General features: G+C 55.9%; 1 protein-coding gene and 1 long non-coding RNA gene across 3 annotated transcripts in view; one reads left to right on the top strand and one right to left on the bottom strand.

Moving 5' to 3' along the window:
• The first annotated feature begins 8,948 nt into the window (after nucleotides 1–8,948).
• Nucleotides 8,949–18,539, top strand: part of LOC119846920 (olfactory receptor 2A1/2A42-like) — a 40,880-nt gene continuing 31,289 nt past the window's right edge. The window contains exons 1-4 of one of the 2 annotated variants that reach the window (XM_043501219.1): nucleotides 8,949–9,517; nucleotides 11,130–11,422; nucleotides 11,504–11,522; nucleotides 13,657–13,719. The gene's annotated coding sequence lies outside the window, so the exon portion shown is untranslated. Of the gene's footprint in view, nucleotides 9,518–10,694; nucleotides 11,423–11,503; nucleotides 11,523–13,656; nucleotides 13,720–18,539 lie in introns of those variants that run through there. The other variant, XM_043501218.1, reaches the window with a different exon arrangement.
• Nucleotides 12,410–13,072, bottom strand: LOC122457253. The gene is made up of 2 exons (XR_006276729.1): nucleotides 12,871–13,072; nucleotides 12,410–12,702 (listed from the first exon to the last, which is right to left on the bottom strand). It is a non-coding gene; the product is annotated as an uncharacterized LOC122457253 (long non-coding RNA).

Raw genomic sequence — 18,539 nt, 5'->3', positions numbered from 1 at the left:
GTCCTGCCTGGCTTCGTGGGGAGCAGTTCCAGAGCCTCGCCTGGGGACTCCGTGACTACTGGTGGTAGCGGTGGGATGTACTGCACCTTGGGATGGCGCTTCCTGTAGTAAGTGACTGGGAAGCAGTAAAACGAAGGGGGATTGATGAGGACCAGGCGTGCTGAAGGCTCAGACAGGAGTGGTTTTGGGGGGCGGTTAACCCCTGGGAGTGTGTGACCAGTGAGAAGGACTGTGCAATAATGGGACCCCCCCCGGGGACTGTGGTGAGCAGCCTCAGGGGCGGAGGAGCCTGCGGCTTGGCCCGGGGAGAGAGAAGGACTTTTGCAGTAACAGGGTTCCCCTGGGGATTGCAGCGAGCGGTCCCAGGAGCGAAGGAGTCTGCAGCTCGACCCTGGCAAAGAGGTGGTGACCTCAAGAAGGGCTGGCACACTAGGGGTTCTCCCTGGAAACTGTGGGGAGCTGAGAGCACACAGCCCTGTGAGTCCACAGCAACTTGGGAAGAGCGGAGTGAGGGCCCATCACCGTCTCCTTAAGAAGGACATTGTAACCCTGTGCAAAAAGAGAGGGTTACACTTTGGAAAGTTCACGAAAGCACAGTTAATCGTGCAGCTGGAGGAGGATGACCACTCTAAGGAGCAGATTCCTGACCGCAAATGGGGCTATAGCAGGATCTGGGAGCAGCTGGAGTGGTAGCCAGGCATCCCCAAGACTCTTGTCCCCGACCAGACGGGGGTCTTCATGATCAGGTTCCCCATTGGGGGATTGGAGACGGACGGGATTGGAGCTGAGTCCGAGAGAGCAAAAGGACGGTGAGAGACAGCGAGAGTCCAAGAAAGAGACGCAGAAGCAGCAGCAGAATGAACTGGCGGTGGTGGAGCAGAGAGGCAGAGGGGACCTCCCAGGGGTGAGTGGGGATAGACCCCGGGGGGGCCAGTTCCGCAGGGAACCTCGATATTAAATTGCTGCCCCTGGTTAAAGAGGTGGGGGATGCAGATGCCTACCTCACTGCCTTCGAGCAGGCTGGTGATTTGAACCAGGGGGACTCTGCGGAAAAGCCCTGGTGTCTAGCTCCCTTGCTGGGTCCCAAGGCCATAGACTCCGTCAACCAGGTGGGTGGGGAGGGGGACAGGCTCCCACTCCTGGTCCCAACCTATATGTCTGTGTGGAATCTCCTGGGGTCAGGCCCCTCGGACCTCCAGTGGGAGCAGAAGGTGATGGTGTGACGCAGCAGGGAGCGGGGATTGTTGACCTGGGAATGTGGCAGGGGAGTTTCACTCCCTGTGGATGGGATACCTGAGAGCCTGTAACCTGAGGGGAAGGGGGAGGTAACACCTCTGCCCTGGGAATGTGGACAAAAAGCTGCGGGGGGGGGGGGTTTAGTTTCAGTTTGGTGCTGGGTGGTGGAACGCAGGGAACCCCAGGGCTGGGGTTTAAGCTCTCTGCTCCCCCAGAAGGACTTGACTGAGGGGTCCTGGTTGTACCCCCAAGCTCTGTTTTAGACTGTGTTCCTATTGTCCAATAAACCTTCCGTTTTACTGGCTGGCTGAGAGTCACAGTGAATCCCAGGAAGAGGGGTGCAGGCCCCGGACTCCCACACACTCCGTGACAACTGGAGGCAGCGGTGGGATCTACTGCACCCCGTGAACGGTGCTTCCTGCAGTAAGTGACTGGGGAACAGTAAAATGAAGGGGGATTGATGGGGACCAGGTGTGCTGAAGATTCAGAGAAAGAAGGTTTCAGGGGGTGGTTAACCCCTGGGAGTGTGTGACCAGAAAGAAAGACTTTTGCAGTAGCAGGTCCCCTGGGTGATTGCAGCGAGCGGTCCCAGGGGTGGAGGATCTGCAGCTCGACCCTGGCAAACAGGGGGTGACCTCAAGAAGGACTGGCACCCTAGGGGTTCTTCCTGTAAACCGTGGAAAGCTGCCCAGACCTACGAGTGGCCAGCAGAGAGATGTATGCTAAATGCCTTAAGAGCGACCTGGTGGAGCTGTGCAGGCAGAGCGGGCTGCGCATTGGGAGGTCCACCATGGAACAGCTGATTGCCCAGTTGGAGGAGAGGGATCGCTTGGATGACCCGATCCCGGAAGCCGTCCGGTTGATGCAGTGTGGGCCCTGGGGCCTGACCGGGCTGGGAGGGGTCAGACTGCTGCCGAGGACATCCCGAGACCCTACCTACCTATGCCTGGGGGAGGGGTTGGGGGAAGCCCAGCGAATACCAAGGGCACCCTGACCCCGGCAGCCAGCAGGGGATCCTCCCGGCGGAGCTCCCCATCCCTGGAGTGGAGGCGGCTGGAATGGGAGGGGAGTGAAAATGAGGGAACTGGAGGATCATGAAAAGCAGCGTCAGCATGAGTGGGAAGAGAAGGATAAACAGAGGTAGCATGAAGAGAAGCAGAGACAGCATGAACTGGAACTGGCCAGGCTGAGGAGCAGTGGGGCCCCGGCTGCAGTGAGTGAGGGGGGACCCAAGACTGCAAGGAGCTTTGATAAGTGCTTCCTGGCCCAGCATAAGGAGGGGGAGGACACAGATAGCTTCCTGACAGCCTTTGAGAATGCCTGTGAGATACACAGGGTTGACCCTGCAGACAGGCTCCAGTTTCTCACTCCTTTACTGGACCCCAAAGCCGTGGAGATGTACAGCTGAATGACAGGGGCGGAGGCAGGGGACTATGAACTGTTCAAAAAGGCCCTGCTCCGTCAGTTTGGATTTACCCCCGAGATGTACCAGAAAAGGTTCCGAAGTCAACGTAAAACGCCTGAGGTCACATACTTACAACTGGTCAACCGAATGCAGGGATATGTCCGCAAGAGGACAGCTGGGGCCCAAGCTAAAGAGACCCTGCTTGACCTAATTGTACTGGAGCAACTGTATGAACGGTGCCCTTCCGACCTGAGGCTATGGTTGGTAGACAAAAAGCTAGAGAACCCACAGCACTCAGGGCAGCTGGCCGACGAGTTTGTGAACAGTCGGTCCAGAGCTAGCAGGGAGGAGTCCCAAAAGAACAGGCCCCCCATGATGCAGAGAGAGAGTCACCATGGGGCCTCCCAGTGGGGAAATATGGAGAATCCCCTCCCAAAGGGAAGGCCTGGCATCGGGACCCTCCGACCCACTAGAGGGGACCAACGTTACCTGAGCTGCTATCACTGTGGCCAGAGAGGCCACGTATGGACCCAGTGCCCCAGGCTCAGGGACAGACTGAGCAGACCCAACCTACCCAGGGTTAACTGGGGGTAGGGACCCAGCTGGACAAGGGGCAGACGACCCAGGCAAGGGGGGCTGCCAGCTTACCACCTGCTCAGGAGGGAAGAATATCCCCGGCCAGCTCCACCAGAGGGCTGGAGGCTCTGGACTCAGGGTTCTCGGTTTACAGGGTGGGCGCAGGGCTGTCCCTCCGGAGAGAGTGCCTTGTTCCCCTGTAGGTGGATGGGAGGAAGGTCAATGGATACTGGGATATGGGCGCGGAGGTGACGCTGGCCTGGCCCGAGGTGGTGGCCCTAGATCAGGTGGTGCCCAACACCTACCTGACCCTGATGGGGGTGGGTGGGACCCCATTCAAGGTGCCCGTGGCAAGGGGGCCCAAGGAGGGCCCCAAGGATGTGGGGGTGCACCACCATTTTCCCACTGAGGTTTTGATGGGGGGGACCTAGAGGACTGGCCAAGCAACCCCCAGAACGCCCTGGTGGTGACCCGTAGCCAGAGCCGGCGAGGGGCACTGCGCCCTGACCTTGGGTAGGGTACCACACCGGAGGCGCAGGACCCTACCCTGGTGGAGAGGGAGCGCTGAGGGGCACGGCTCAGAGAGGGGCTGTGGCCTCAGACCCAGCTTGTGAGAGGGAACCAGGCCCCATCCCTTCCCCAGCCGCTGAATTCCAGGCTGAGTTGCAGAAAGATCCCTCCTTGCGGAAGCTCCAGGACCTGGCCGACCTCAGTGTGGTATGGACCATGAGGAGAAGTTGCCAGGAGAGGTTCCTCTGGGAGAAGGGTTCCTGTACCGAGAATGGGCTCCCCGAAGGAAAGTGGAGTCCTGTGGGGTCAGGAGGCAGCTGGTGGTCCCCAAGAAGTATTGCCACAAGCTACTGTACCTGGCCTATGACATCCCCCTCTCAGGGCACCAGGGAATCCGGCGCACCCGGCAGAGGCTGCTACAGGCCCAGGACCAGAGGAAAGCGGCTTTGAGACCTTTGCCCATCATAGAGGAACCTTTCCAGAAGGTGGCCATGGACATAGTGGGACCTCTCAGCAAGATGACCCGGTCGGGGAAGAAATACATCCTGGTGGTGGTAGATTTTGCCACCTGCTACCCCGAGGCAGTGGCCTTGGCTTCCATTGAAGCAGACACCGTGGCAGATGCGCTCCTGACCATTTTCAGCTGAGTGGGGTTCCCCAAGGAAGTCTTGACAGACCAAGGATCCAACTTCATGTCAGCCCTGCTCCGGTGCTTGTGGGAGAAATGTGGGTCCCGGCACAACTGGGCTTCAGTGTATCACCCCCAGTCCAATGGGCTGGTGGAGAGGTTCAATGGGACGCTAAAGATGATGCTGAAAACCTTTATGAACCAGCACCCGCAGGATTGGGACAAGTACTTACCTCACCTGCTGTTCGCGTACAGGAATGTACACCAGGAGTCTACTGGATTTTCACCTTTCGAACTGTTATATGGAAGGAGGGTAAGGGGCTCCCTGGACCTGATGAGAGACGAATGGGAGGGGAAGGCCACTCCCAATGGAGAGTCAGTGGTGGAGTATGTCCTGATCTTCCGAGAGAGACTTGCTGAGCTCATGGGCCTGGCCAGGGAGAATCTGGCCAGAGCCCAGAGGAAACAGAAGGTCTGGTATGACCACACGGCGCGGGCCCATGCCTATGCCACCGGGGATCAGGTGATGGTTCTCATCCCCGTGAGAAGGAACAAACTACAGGCCATCCAGGAGGGCCCTTTCAAGGTTGTCAAGCAGCGAAATGAGGTAAACTATGTGGTGGAGCTGTCGAACCGGGCGCACCACCATCGGGTGTACCATGTGAATAGGATGAAGCCATATTATGCCAGGGGGAATGTGGTGGACATTGGGAGGAGCAGGGAGATGACTCTCTAGTAAATCTATTCCCTGGGACCAGAGCTGGTTCACCCCTGGAAACAATTCACCTCTTGGATCAGCTAACCCCTGCCCAGCAAGCTGAGATCAGAGGGGTGCTGCATCCGTACCGACAGCTGTTTTCCAACCAGCCTGGACGCACTAATCTGTCTGTCCACTGGGTACAGACAGGATCGCACCCGCCGATAAGATGCTCCCCCTTCTGAGTCACAGGGAAAACTGCTCAGGACCTGGAAAAGAGAAGTCAGGGACATGCTGACTTAGGGGGTGATCCAGCCATCTGCCAGCTCTTGGGCCTCGCCGGTGGTGCTCGTCCCCAGAAAGGACGGGTCGATCTGGTTCTGTGTGGACTATCAGAAGCTCAATGCCATCACTGTATCTGATGCCAACCCCATGCCCAGGCCTGATGAGCTCCTAGACAAACTGGGAGGAGCTCGATACCTCACCACCATGGACCTTACAAAGGGCTACTGGCAAATGCTACTGGATGCAGATGCCTGGCTGAAATAAGCCTTTATCACCCCTCTGAGGCTCTATGAGTTCCTCATCCTGCCTTTCGGCCTCAAGGGAGCACCGGCCACCTTCCAGCGCCTGGTGGATCAGCTATTGAGGGGGATGGAGAGTTTTGCTGTGGCGTATATTGATGACATCTGTGTCTTTAGCCAGACCTGGGAGGACCGTGTGTCCCAGGTTAGACAAGTGCTGGACCGACTCCAGGAGGCTGGGTTGACTGTAAAAATGGACACGTGCAAGGTGGGATGGCTGAAGTATCTTACCTGGGCCAATGGGTGGGGAGCGGCCGCCTAAAGCTGGAACCAGCCAAGGTGGAGGTGATCAGAGACTGGCCCGCTCCCCACACCAAAAAGCAGGTCCAAGCCTTTATTGGGTTGGCAGGATACTACCGGAGGTTTGTGCTGCCCTTTAGCGCCATAGCCACCCCCATCACCGAGCTATGCAAGAAGGGGAAGCCAGACAAGGTGGTCTGGACCGAGCAGTGCCAGGAGGCTTTCTGGGCGCTGAAGTAGGCTCTGGCCAGTGGCCCAGTTCTGGCAAACCCAGACTTTGACAAGCTCTTTATGGTGTTCACCAACGCCTCAGACATGGGACTGGGGGCGGTGTTAATGCAGAAGGATGAAAAGGTGGAGAGACACCCCATTGTGTACCTGAGCAAGAAGTTGCTATCCCGGGAGCAACACTATGCGGCCATCGAGAAGGAGTGCCTGGCCATGGTGTGGGCCCTCAAGAAACTAGAGCCATATCTCTTCGGGCGACACTTCACCATGTACACCGACCACTCTCCCCTGGCCTGGCTGCACCACATGAAAGGAGCGAACGCCAAACTCCTGAGGTGGAGCCTGCTCCTGCAGGATTATGACATGGACGTGGTCCAGGTGAAGGGAAGTGCCAACATGATAGCGGATGCGTTGTCCCGGAGAGGGGGCCCTGAACTTCCCCAGGTCACTGCTCAGAGTGACCCCGCTCAGTTCAGTCTCGAAGAGGGGAGAGATGTGACGCAGCAGGGGAGGCGGGAGTGTTGACCTGGGAATGTGGCAGGGGAGTTTCACTGGGGATGGGAGACCTGAGAGCCTATAACCTGAGCCAGGAGGGGAAGGGGAGGTAACACCTCTGCCCTGGGAATGTGGACAAAAGGCTGCAGGAGAGAGCCCGCTGGGGGGAGTTTAGGGTCAGTTTGGTGCTGGGTGGTGGAACGCAGAGAACCCCAGGGCTGGGGTCTAAGCTCCCTGCTCCCCGAGAAGGACTTGACTGAGGGGTCCTGGTTGTACCCCCAAGCTCTGTTTTAGACTGTGTTCCTATTGTCCAATAAACCTTCCGTTTTACTGGCTGGCTGAGAGTCACAATGAATCCCAGGAAGAGGGGTGCAGGCCCCGGACTTCGTGACAGTGTATATGTCTGTATGTGTGTGAGGGTGTGTGTGTACATGTGGGGAGGACATCGTGTATGCGTGTGTGTGTGGAGGTGTGTGTGGAGGTGTATGTATGTGTGGGGGGGAGGTGTGTGTATGAGGGTGTGTGTGTGTGTGTGCAGGTGTGTGTGTGGGGGGGTGTGAGTGTGTGTGTGTGGGAGGTGTGTTTGTGTGTGTGTGTGTGTGTGGGGGGAGGGGTGTGTGTGTGGGGGGAGGGGTGTGTGTGTGTGAGATGTATGTATGTGTGGGTGTGCGTGCGTGTGTGTATATGACTGAGGGTGTGTGTATGTGTGGGGGAGGTGTGTGTATGTGTGTGAGGGGGTGTGGGTGTGTGTGTGCATGCAGGGGGGTATGTGGGGTGTTTGTGTGTGTGTGTGTGAGGTGTGTGTGTGGGGGGGAGATGTGTGTGTGCATGCAGGTGTGTGTGCATGTGCATGTGTGTGAGGGGGTGTGGGTGTGTGCAGGGGGTATTTGGGGTGTGTGTGTGTGAGGTGTGTGTGTGCAGGGGGTATGTGGTGGGTGTATGTGGGGGAGGTGTGTCTCTGTGTGTGGGGTGTCGCCCGCTGCAGGAGAGGCTGGGCCCTGTGTCAGACGGGTCCCCCCGGGGGGGGCCAAGTGGAAGTGGGGCACCCTGATCCCTCTGACCCACCCGCCGCGGCTGCCCCGCTCACTGAGCTGCTGTGACCCGCTCCCGTCACGCCGGCGAAGCCGGGCCCCTTCCGCCCGGCGTTTCCCACCCAGCTCCTGAGTCGACGCCAGCCTTGCTGCCTTGGCAGGGGGCAGCGGGGACATCCCGATTTGCGACCCCTCGGGCTGGGGGCCCAGGCCTCCAGGCGGGGCAGGGCTGGCTTGGGGGGCAGGGGGGAATCGACCCCCAGCAGTCACCGGCGGTGCGGGCTGGGTCTGGGTCACTGCACTTCCCACCGCCGGTAAGCGCAGGCCCAGGCCCTGCTGCAGGGGAGTTGGGGCGGGGCAAGGGCGGGGCTTCGGGGAACGGTTGGAATGGGGGCGGGGCTGGAAGGGGTGGGGGCGGGGCTTCGGGGAACGGGTGGAGTGGGGGCGGGGCACGGGCAGGGCTTCGGGGAACGGGTGGAGTGGGGGCGGGGCAGGGGCGGGGCTTCGGGGAACGTTTGGAGTGGGGGGCGGGGCAGGGGCGGGGCTTCGGGGAACGGGTGGAGTGGGGGCGGGGCAGGGGCAGGGCTTCGGGGAACGTTTGGAGTGGGGGGCGGGGCAGGGGCGGGGCTTCAGGGAATGGTTGGAGTGGGGGCGGGGCACGGGCAGGGCTTCGGGGAACGGGTGGAGTGGGGGCGGGGCAGGGGCAGGGCTTCGGGGAACGGTTGGAGTGGGGGCGGGGCAGGGGCAGGGCTTCGGGGAACGGGTGGAGTGGGGGCGGGGCACGGGCGGGGCTTCGGGGAACGGTTGGAGTGGGGGCGGGGCAGGGGCGGGGCTTCGGGGAATGGTTGGAGTGGGGGCGGGGCACGGGCAGGGCTTCGGGGAACGGGTGGAGTGGGGGCGGGGCAGGGGCGGGGCTTCGGGGAACGGGTGGAGTGGGGGCGGGGCAGGGGTGGGGCTTCGGGGAAGGGTTGGAGTAGGGGCGGGGCAGGGGCGGGGCTTCGGGGAACGGTTGGAGTGGGAGCGGGGCAGGGGCGGGGCTTCGGGGAACGGTTGGAGTGGGGGCGGGGCAGGGGCGGGGCTTCGGGGAACGGTTGGAGTGGGAGCGGGGCAGGGGCGGGGCTTCGGGGAACGGTTGGAGTGGGGGCGGGGCAGGGGCGGGGCTTCGGGGAACGGTTGGAGTGGGGGGCGGGGCAGGGGCGGGGCTTCGGGGAACGGTCGGAGCGGGGGGGCGGGGCAGGGGCGGGGCTTCGGGGAACGGTCGGAGCGGGGGGGTGGGACCCTCTGCAGTTCCCTACTCCGCGGTCGGGGTGGACGGCGCTGCTGGCGAGCAGCTCCGGGGCAGGCAGGATGCGACGGGAACTCACTGTTCGCGGGGGTAGGTAAAGCCGCCCACGCTCGCTCGGTGACACCGACGGACGCTGGGGCTGAAGTCGCTCCCCAAGGCGCAGCGAGCCCGGACCGTGATTTTCCTGCTCAGCCCGGCGGAGCAAACACTGGCGCTGTTGGTCCCTCCTCACCCTTGCACACAGGATGGGGCTAAAACACGTCTCCCGCCCGCCCCGCTGCAGCGCGCCAGGAACATGGGGCCTCCCCTTTCCCCGGGGAGCCCCACTTCCCGGGGACGGGTCATTAGGGTGACCAGACGGCAAGTGTGAGAAACCGGGGCGGGGGGGTAACAGGTGTCTATATGAGAAAAAGACTCCAAAACCAGGACTGTCCCTATGAAATCGGGACGTTGGGCACCCTAGGAGTCAGGTGCTGAAAACGGAGCAGGCGCTGACGAGTGTTGCCGGCCTGGCACCTGCGGGAGGCGGAGAGGTGCAGGACTGGTGCCTAAAACATATTTCTTCCAAATAACACCATGACAAAGATTGTCTCCTTTAATATGTTTTTAGGTGCGTTCATTGCCATCTAGGGTGACCGGATGTCCCGATTTTAGGGTCTTTTTCTTATACAGGCTCTTATTACCCCCCCCACCCCCCGTCATGATTTTTCACACTTGTGACACCGGAAACGGCTGGGTTTCTCATGGTCCCGTTGGCTGTGCCGAATGGCCGTTCGGATGTGTTTACACACGGAGGCACCCTGCAGGCAGGTTTCCGCTTCGCACCAGAAGCGGCAGGGTGGGGCATGGCTGCACGGCCATGGGGCGGGGGGACGGAGTGAAAGGCGCAATAAAAGCGTGTCTCTACTGCCCATGTCATAGCTACGACGGCCATAGTGCTGACACATCTAATTCTGGCTCAGGCACTATGCAGTGGAAAAAACACACCTGTCTTCCAGTGATTTTCTTATTTCTATGCGCTGGACAAGCGGTACCACACCCCATAAGTGCCACCCAGGGAGCTCTGTGCTGGGCGGGGTTCCCCAGAACGGCTCCGGAAGTCAGAGGCCAGAACGGGGGGATGCGCCGGGAGGCAATTTGGAGAGGGAGGAGGAAGGGTGTGTTTGTGGCGATCTGGTCTCGCATTGGGCCGGGCACTGCCCGGACCCTGCCCGGGATCTTGGTGCAATTTAGTGATTTTGGTTCTGATTCCGCAAACACGAGTCAGGGTGCGTCTACACTGCCGAGCCCCCTCTCCCCTTCCCAGCCAGCTCAGCTGACTTAGGCTTGAGGGGCGCTAAAGACAGCCGTGTAAACCAGTGGCGGATTAATGATTTTGCCACCCCTAGGCCCTGAAATAATTGCTGCCCCTTCCCCCACCCCTGGCAGCTCCCCACCCCCCCCACCCCAGGTCACCTCCGCTCCAACTCCACCTCCTCCCCTGAGCGCACCACCGGGTCCTGCTTCTCCCCACTCCCTGCCAGCGCTTGTGCGCGAAACAGCTTCGTGCAGCTGGCGGAGGGGAACATGGCACACTCAGGGGTGGAGGTGGGGTGGGGATTTGGGGAAGGGGACCAATAGGGCCAGGGAGGGGGTGGAGTTGGGGCAGGGACTTTGGGGAAGGGGTTGGAATGGGGGCGGGGAAGGGGTGGAGTTGGGGCAGGGCCAGGGGGGCCTGAGCACCCACCGGTGCCGGGGGAAATTGGCGCCTCTGTCTGCTCTTACAAATTTGCCACCCCTGCAAATTTGCCGCCCTAGACCTAGGCTGTGTCAGCCTAGGTGTTAATATGCCGCTGGTGTAAATGCTGGGGCTCAGGCGGGAGCCCAGGCTCCGAGACCCTCCCCGTTCATGGGAGCACAAATCTACCCAGCGATTTGACAGCCCTGCAGTTGGCATGAACCTGCTGCATGTGTCTGGTTGCTGTGTAGATCCACCCTGCGATTTGGCGCGGCAGGGCTCATTTTGCTGTATAGATGCTCCCTCGAGCAGTGATCTGAGGGTGACTCGCTTGGGCTATGCCTGGGGTGTAAGGCTTGGTTGAGCATTTGTGTGGTCTGTGCCTTATATCTGAAGTGCTCCCCGTTAACATATCCCTCCTTCCCCTGCCGGGTCTGGGGTCTGACTTCTTCCAGGCTTTACCAAAGCCGGTCTGAAATGTTGATTTCTTCTCCCAGGCCCCAGCCAATGTCAACAGAAAATCTCTCTGTCTGTGCCTGAGGGCGGTGACACGCAACACCCCCTTAACATCTCTGAGTGCTTTGCCAAATTGTACTGGTCTCCCGGTTTGGCTGGGACATGGGAGCTCATCGCCATCATCTGTCCAGGGAAATCAAACCCTTACAACAACTCCTTCGCCAGGCACATGTCCGTGTCCAACAGATGGTTCATCGTGACGAACGCCAGCAAAGCCATTGCAGGGGATTTGAAGATTGTACATGAGATGAACAAAAGCGAGTGTCTGGCTTGCATCCGATGAAGTGAGCTGTAGCTCACGAAAGCTTATGCTCAAATAAATTTGTTAGTCTCTAAGGTGTCACAAGTTCTCCTTATCCATCTGAATGTAACAGGTAAGCGCCGTGGATCACAATTTCAGGGGTAACCGCACCATGGATTTCCCCTTGGCCTCCTGGAGGGCACGGATGTAAAGTTTCCAGCTTCCCAGCCATCCCCTCTCACAGGTGGAGGCCTGCGTCTGTCTCCCACCAGCCTGGGGGTTTGGGTTTGCACGGCCTCTGAACGTCGCTGTGAGTTCCCAGCACATCAGACTGGGGGCTAGCCCCCTTGCTTTGCTTTTCTCCGGGGCTGCGACAATGTACAGCAGGTACCAACCAGCCACTGCAAAGCAAAGCACATTTAGTCCTAGTGTTATGCTCATAAGAAGCACACGGGATCTTTTTCAGGGGACAAGGCAATATGCTGCGTGTCACGGAGTCACTGTGGGGATGCTCAGGAACTACTTCCTACGAAGCCAGTCAGGACTCTGGGGGAGCCTCCTTTCTCTGAGCAGACTGTCACCAGGGCAAGAAGCTTACACAGCTTCGACTTTCCTGGGTCTGACCTCTTGTTATGCTTATAAGAAGCACACAGGATCTTTTTTCAGGGGAAAAGGCAATACGCCGAGTTTATTGAAGATACAACAATTAGCATATGCATTCAATCACACCACACACACACACACACACACACACTGTCCCGCCAGTCAGTATTATAGTTACCAGTCCAGAGTCCGGATCAATCTAGTGGCTAACTAGGTTGATCACAGGTAGGGAGGAGCCGGGTTCCGTCGGTCGCTACACGATGCTCTGGGGAAGTCTTGGCAGGACAAAGTTTAAGGGCAAGGCACCCTGTTTATATAGTGATTTTCCTTCACTGGACCAATGAGTTTTGCTTCGTTATGCTGTAATCAATTGTTGTTTGACGAGTGCTTGTTTTCTTAAATTGTTCTTCTCATTCGTTATCACAGCTATCTTGTCCCCATTGACAGGTGCCTGTCTCCTCTTTAGAGTCGTCAATCTGCCCTCCTCTGACATTTCAACAGGGGCGTGTTGCAGCCTCCTGGCGCCCTCGCGTCTGTCTCTGGTTCCTCCCTCATACAGCGATGGCCTTCACTCTTTTCTCTTAACACACATTCCTCATTCACACCCAAAACAGAATTAATTTACGTAGAACAGTTTGAACAGGAACATCAAGTTGCAAAGCACAAGAAAACAATCACAGCATTCTTTTACTTATTTTAAAATGCGAAACCTACAACAAAGTGAAAAGAAAAGGAGTACTTGTGGCACCTTAGCATCCAATGAAGTGAGCTGTAGCTCACGAAAGCTTATGCTCTAATAAATTTGTTAGTCTCTAAGGTGCCACAAGTACTCCTTTTCTTTTTGCGAATACAGACTAACACGGCTGCTACTCTGAAACCTACAACAAAGTGGTAACCTTAAAATGTCTGTCACTGCCTTGAAATCAGCCCAGACACAGATTCCGGCTGATGCATCTTTACCAAATGGCCCATTAGGTCTGTTCCTTTCTGCTATTTGAAAAGGGTGGCTGGCAGGATACAATCAAATCATACCCCACTACATTTCATACATGCCACGTTATTAGCTCATTATTTTTTAATCCTTCATTCTAAATCATACAAACATAAAATCCTACTACTACACAGGCACTGCCCAGACACAGAGACACCGAGATCGGGGCCCCATCACACCGGGTGCTGCCCAGACACAGTCACCGAGATCAGGGCCCCGTCGTGCCGGGCGCTGCCCAGACACAGAGTCACCAAGATTGGGGCCCTGTCACACAGGGCACTGCCCAGACACAGAGTCACTAAGTTCGGGGCCCTGTCAGGCCGAGCACTGCCCAGACACAGTCACCGAGATCGGGGCCCCGTCGGGCTGGGTACTGCCCAGACATGGGCTTCCAAGGGAGGTTGGGGAATCCCTGTCATAGGAGGTTTTTAAGAACAGCTTGGACAAACCCCCTGCCAGGGCTGGGGTCCAGGGTAACTGGTCTGGGCTCAGCGCTGGGGGCTGGCCCCGATGCCCTATCACAGTCCCTCTTGGCCCAACCCTGCTCTGACTCTGCACAGCGGCATTTGGGGGGCAGCTTTTAATGGGTTGGAGAGGATGGGACCCCTCTCCTCTGACTTCCTTTGACTCCACGTCCACATGCTGCAATCGTCTCTGCATTGTCTCATTCCAGAGCCCACGCCAGCTCCGGCCTCCCTGGTCAGGGACGATCGCCTCAATGCGACAGTAGCGGGGGGTGAGTGACGGGGCTGGGAACGGGCTGCCAAGCTGCTGGGATCACCAGCTAATTCTGGCTGCTGCCCGGCTCCCCGGCAGATTGTCCCACCCAACTCCTGTCGGGCATGGACAGGCCAGAAAGCAAGGAACAGCGTGGTGTCAGCTAGACGCCAAGAAGCGGCCAGGAGGGAGGGTCTCCGTGCTCCCTGGTCCCAGCAGGGCTGGGAGTAGCAGGGTCATATCTCCATCTCCCGAGAGAGCCTTTCATGGCTTTACATCACTTCTCCTTGCCCTACTGGCCAACGGAGCAGAGTGGGTGGGGCAGAACCTCCAGATACTGACCGCTTGGCTCCCAACCCCACATCCATGCCCATTTATGACTTAATTTGTTGGGTGATACTTTATATTGAGGTTAATTTAGAAAGGGTTGACTTGTGGTTGCAGGGTTTGTCTACACAGGGCCACTCAAGAAAATTAATCTGAATTAAGTCAAAGTGCAGGCTCTGGTCTGCACTACAGCGTTAGGTCGACATAAGGCAGCTTATGTCGCTCTAACTCTGTAAGTGTCCTCACTGAAAGACAGCTACCATCCATGGAACTTGCCTGCTGAACCGACGGAATAACTCCAGCTCCCCGCGAGGCATAGCGCTTGGGTGGATGCAGTTAGATCAATGCAGGGGAGCTAATGACATCGCCTGTTGCTGCCTTTCAGATGCCGTCCCACAATGCCTCACGCTGTCACGGCGAGGATGCGTGCCGCCGACACAAGGAGCGTAGTGTGGACATGCAAAAGGGTTTTAATTACTGCCCTGGCTGTACGTCGATGTAACTTAGGTCAACCTAATTTTGTGGTATAGACTTGCCCTGAATTTAAAGTGGATTTGTTAAACTGCATTGACCCTCTCCCCTTCCCCCCCAGGTAGACACTCTTATTTAGAAATGAAGTGGCCTGAATTAGATTCACTTTGGAAGTAAATTAAGCTAAATAGAATTCAGGCTGCCTTGATTCTGAAGGAGAGCGTCCACACAGGGGTTTAATTTGTTTAACTAATGCGTTTTAAAAACCAATTCTGATTAGTTTTCTTGAGTGGCCCTGTGCAGACAAGCACACTTGTTACTTGTGAGTTTAGCATGCTGAGACCATATATTCACCATGTACAAATGCTTTATAAACCAGCTATCAAATGAACCTTAATCTAAAGTGTATGGTGCCTAGCAGCCCCAGTCATGGCCCAGCATCCCACAGCGCTAGGCGCTGTACATTATTGATTAGGTGTGTTACTGTAGTGACTCAGAGCCCCAGGGAAATTGGCAAACCCATGATTAGTCGGGGACTGCAGAGTGTCTCGAACCAGAAAATCCCTTTTGCATGTGCCAGGGTGGAACGCTGAGCGTGGTAGAGAGGCTGGAAGTTTTCGCCTGGTTTGACCAAGTCTCCCACTAACGCTGCTCTCCTGTCGTTGGTTGCACATTCCGGATCTCAGTCCAGCCATATTGCAGAGGCGGTGGTGTGGACAGTGGTGGCCTTTCTGGTGTTGGCGTTTGCACTGGGGCTATGGCAGAGAAATAATATCGCTCGCTGCATGCACTGGTTCCACAACCGTCTTGGCTTCCTTGCCAGAGCCGCTCTGTCTCAGCAGGCCGGCAATGCAGGCCCCATGCAGGAGCTAGCAGAGCTGATGCAGCCGGAGGACGCCAGCGGTGGAGACTGGTCAGCCGTGCTGAATGGGAAACTTCTTGGCAGTGCTGAAATGCTAAATGCTGGGGGACTGGAGAGTGGGGAGGGATGAACCCCGTCTCTCAACATCCACTCAATGTGCAGCGGCAGTCAAAAAAGCGAACAGAAGGTTGGGCATCATTAAGAAAGGGTAGAAAATATCATGTTGCCTCTATATAAATCCATGGTCCTCCCACATCTTGAATACTGTGTGCAGATGTGGTCACCCCATCTCAAAAAAGATACATTTGTAACTGGAAAAGGTACAGAAAGGGGCAAAAAAATGATTAGGGGTATGGAACGGCTGCTGTATGAGGAGAGATTAATAATGTGATGTTATTGACAGGAACTGTGATCGTATAGATCAGTGGGTCCCAAACTTTAACAACCTGTGAACTCCTTTCACTAAAATATCAAGTCTTGCGAACCCCCTCCTAAAAATTAATATTTACAGGGATTTTCTCCTTTACCTGATGTAACGATGCTGGCTTTGGTGGGACCCAACTGTGAGTGCCAATTCAGGACAAATTGCTTAAAGCAGGGCAGTTACAGCCCAAGGCTGGGGTTTTTCCATCTCTAAGGCAAACCACACCAGTCAGACAGAGAGGACTTTGGTTTTACCCCACTGGCTAACAACAAGTCACACAAGCAATTCCCTTAGACACTCCAGTTTCCCAGTATCTCCACCAGTGCCACTCGTTATGGGGATGAATGGTTATGAAAACCAATATCCCAGTAAAAGAAAAAAGGTTCTCCTGATCCCAAAGGACCAAGCCCCAGACCCAGGTCAATACACAAATCAGATCTTACCCACAAATCACACTGTTACCAATCCTTTAGAATCTAAAAGTTTATTCATAAAAGGAAAAAGATATAGATGAGAGCTAGAATTGGTTAAATGGAATCAATTACATCCAGTAATGGCAAAGTTCTTGGTTCAGGCTTGTAGCAGTAATGGAATAAACTGCAGGTTCAAATCAAGTCTCTGGAGTACAAGCACAGTTGGGACAAAGGGATTTCCTCCCACAAGAGAGAGAATATAAAAGGCCCTAAAAACCCCTCCATGTGGTCTTCAGCTGGCTCAAAAGATAGCCTCTCCACCCCAAAGAGATGCCTGAAAGAACCTGGAACAAAGGACAGTAACTACGGGGGTGTGAGTGATTGCTGGACCCAGACTAGGAAGAAGTCTAGTCTGTGAAAGAAGGTTATTGGAACATCTCTGAGGGTGAGATTTATCTGCATTTAGTTTCCTACTGTATTAGGCTTAGACTCACTTGTTTTATTTTATTTTGCTTGGTAACTTACTTTGTTCTGTCTGTTATTACTTGGAACCACTTAAATCCTACTTTTTATACTTAATAAAATCACTTTTTGCTTAGTAATTAACCCAGAGCAAGTATTAATACCTGGGGGAGCAAACAGCTGTGCATCTCTCTCTGTCAGTGTTATAGTGTTACCCTGTATAAGCTTTATACAGGATAAAACTGATTTGTTTGGGCTTTGGACCCCATTGGGAACTGGGCATCTGGGTGCTGGAGACAGGAGCACTTCTTAAGCTGTTTTCAGTTAAGTCTGCAGCTTTTGGGGGACATGGTTCAGACCTGGGTTTGTGTTTGCAGCAAACTAGTGTGTCTGGCTCAACAAGACAGGGTACTGAAGTCCCAAGCTGGCAGGGAAAATGGGCTCAGAGGTAGTCTCAGCACATCAGATGGCAGTCCCAAGCGGGTTTCTGTGACCCAACCTGTCACAAATAAGACTGGGATTTTTCAGCTTGGAAAAGAGACAACTCAGGGGGGATATGATTGAGGTCTATAAAATCATGACTGGTGGGGAGAAAGTAAATCAGGAAGTGTTTACTACTTCGCATAACACAAGAACTAGGGGTCACCAAATGAAATTAATAGGCAGCAGGTTTAAAACAAACAAAAGGAAGTACTTCTTCACACAATGCTCAGTCAACCTGGGGAACTCCTTGCCAGAGGATGTTATGAAGGCCAAAACCATAACAGGGTTCAAAAGAGAATTAGGTAAGTTTCTGTAAGACAGGTCCATCAATGGTTATTAGCCAGGATGGTCAGGGACACAAACCCATGCTCTGGGTGCCCCTAAACCTCTGACTGCCAGGACCCAGGTCTGGATGATAGGGGTTGGATCACTGGATAATTAACCAGTTCTGTTCATTCCCTTTGAAGCACCTGGCATTGGCCACTGTCGGAAGACAGGATACTGGGCTAGATGGACCATTGGTGAGAACCAAGCCACTGGTTTGTCAGTCATCAGCTCCCGGACACCGCCAACATCCCGAGCAATCGCCTCTGGGCTAGGCCTGCCCATGCTTTGCCTTGCAGGGTATCAGTGGCGGCACCCCAATCCCCTTCTGCAGGCGTCCCCCAGTGGCATGCAGCCCCTGACACAGACACACATGGTAATGAGCAGCTGGCCCCAGCTCAGGGTCAGGCCTTCGGGACAGCATAGTGGAAACAACCAGAAGGATATTACCACTGCTGAGGACAGCTGAGCTGCCAAGGCAGGAGGGTGGAAACAGAGTGGGCTACCTGGAAACCCAATGCAGAAGACCACTGTTCGAGTCAAAATGTCACTTTTACAGGCTCAGATCCTGGGCTAAAGGACTTTCTCCCCTAAAGCAACTTCCCAGGGGCACCGTCGACATGGCTGGGATCATAACAAGTAAGAACGGCTGCACTGGGTCAGAGCAATGGTCCATCTAGCCCAGTATCCTGTCGTCTGAGAGTGGTTGGGGCCAGCTGCTTCAGAGGGGATGAACAGAACAGGGCAATGTGATGGGTTCGGTCAGAGAGACCCCCTTGGGACTGTCACCTGATGTGCTGAAATTACCTCTGAGCCCATTTTCTCTGCCAGTTTGGGACTCCAGAACCCTGCATTGTTGACCTAGACTTGTTAGTCTGCTGCAACACAGACCCAGGGTCTGGGCTTCACCCCCGAAGCAGCAGACTTTAACCAAACCCTGCTCAGCAGGTCACCAATCTCCAGCATCCAGACACCCAGCTTCCAATGGGATCCAAACCCCAAATAAATCCATTTTACTCTGTGTAAAGCTCATACAGGGTAAACTCAAATTGTCTGCCCTCTATAACACTGAT

This window comes from Dermochelys coriacea, chromosome 23, assembly GCF_009764565.3.
Source record: "Dermochelys coriacea isolate rDerCor1 chromosome 23, rDerCor1.pri.v4, whole genome shotgun sequence".
Lineage (NCBI taxonomy): Eukaryota > Metazoa > Chordata > Testudines > Dermochelyidae > Dermochelys > Dermochelys coriacea.
This window is presented reverse-complemented; position numbering and strand designations above follow the sequence as displayed.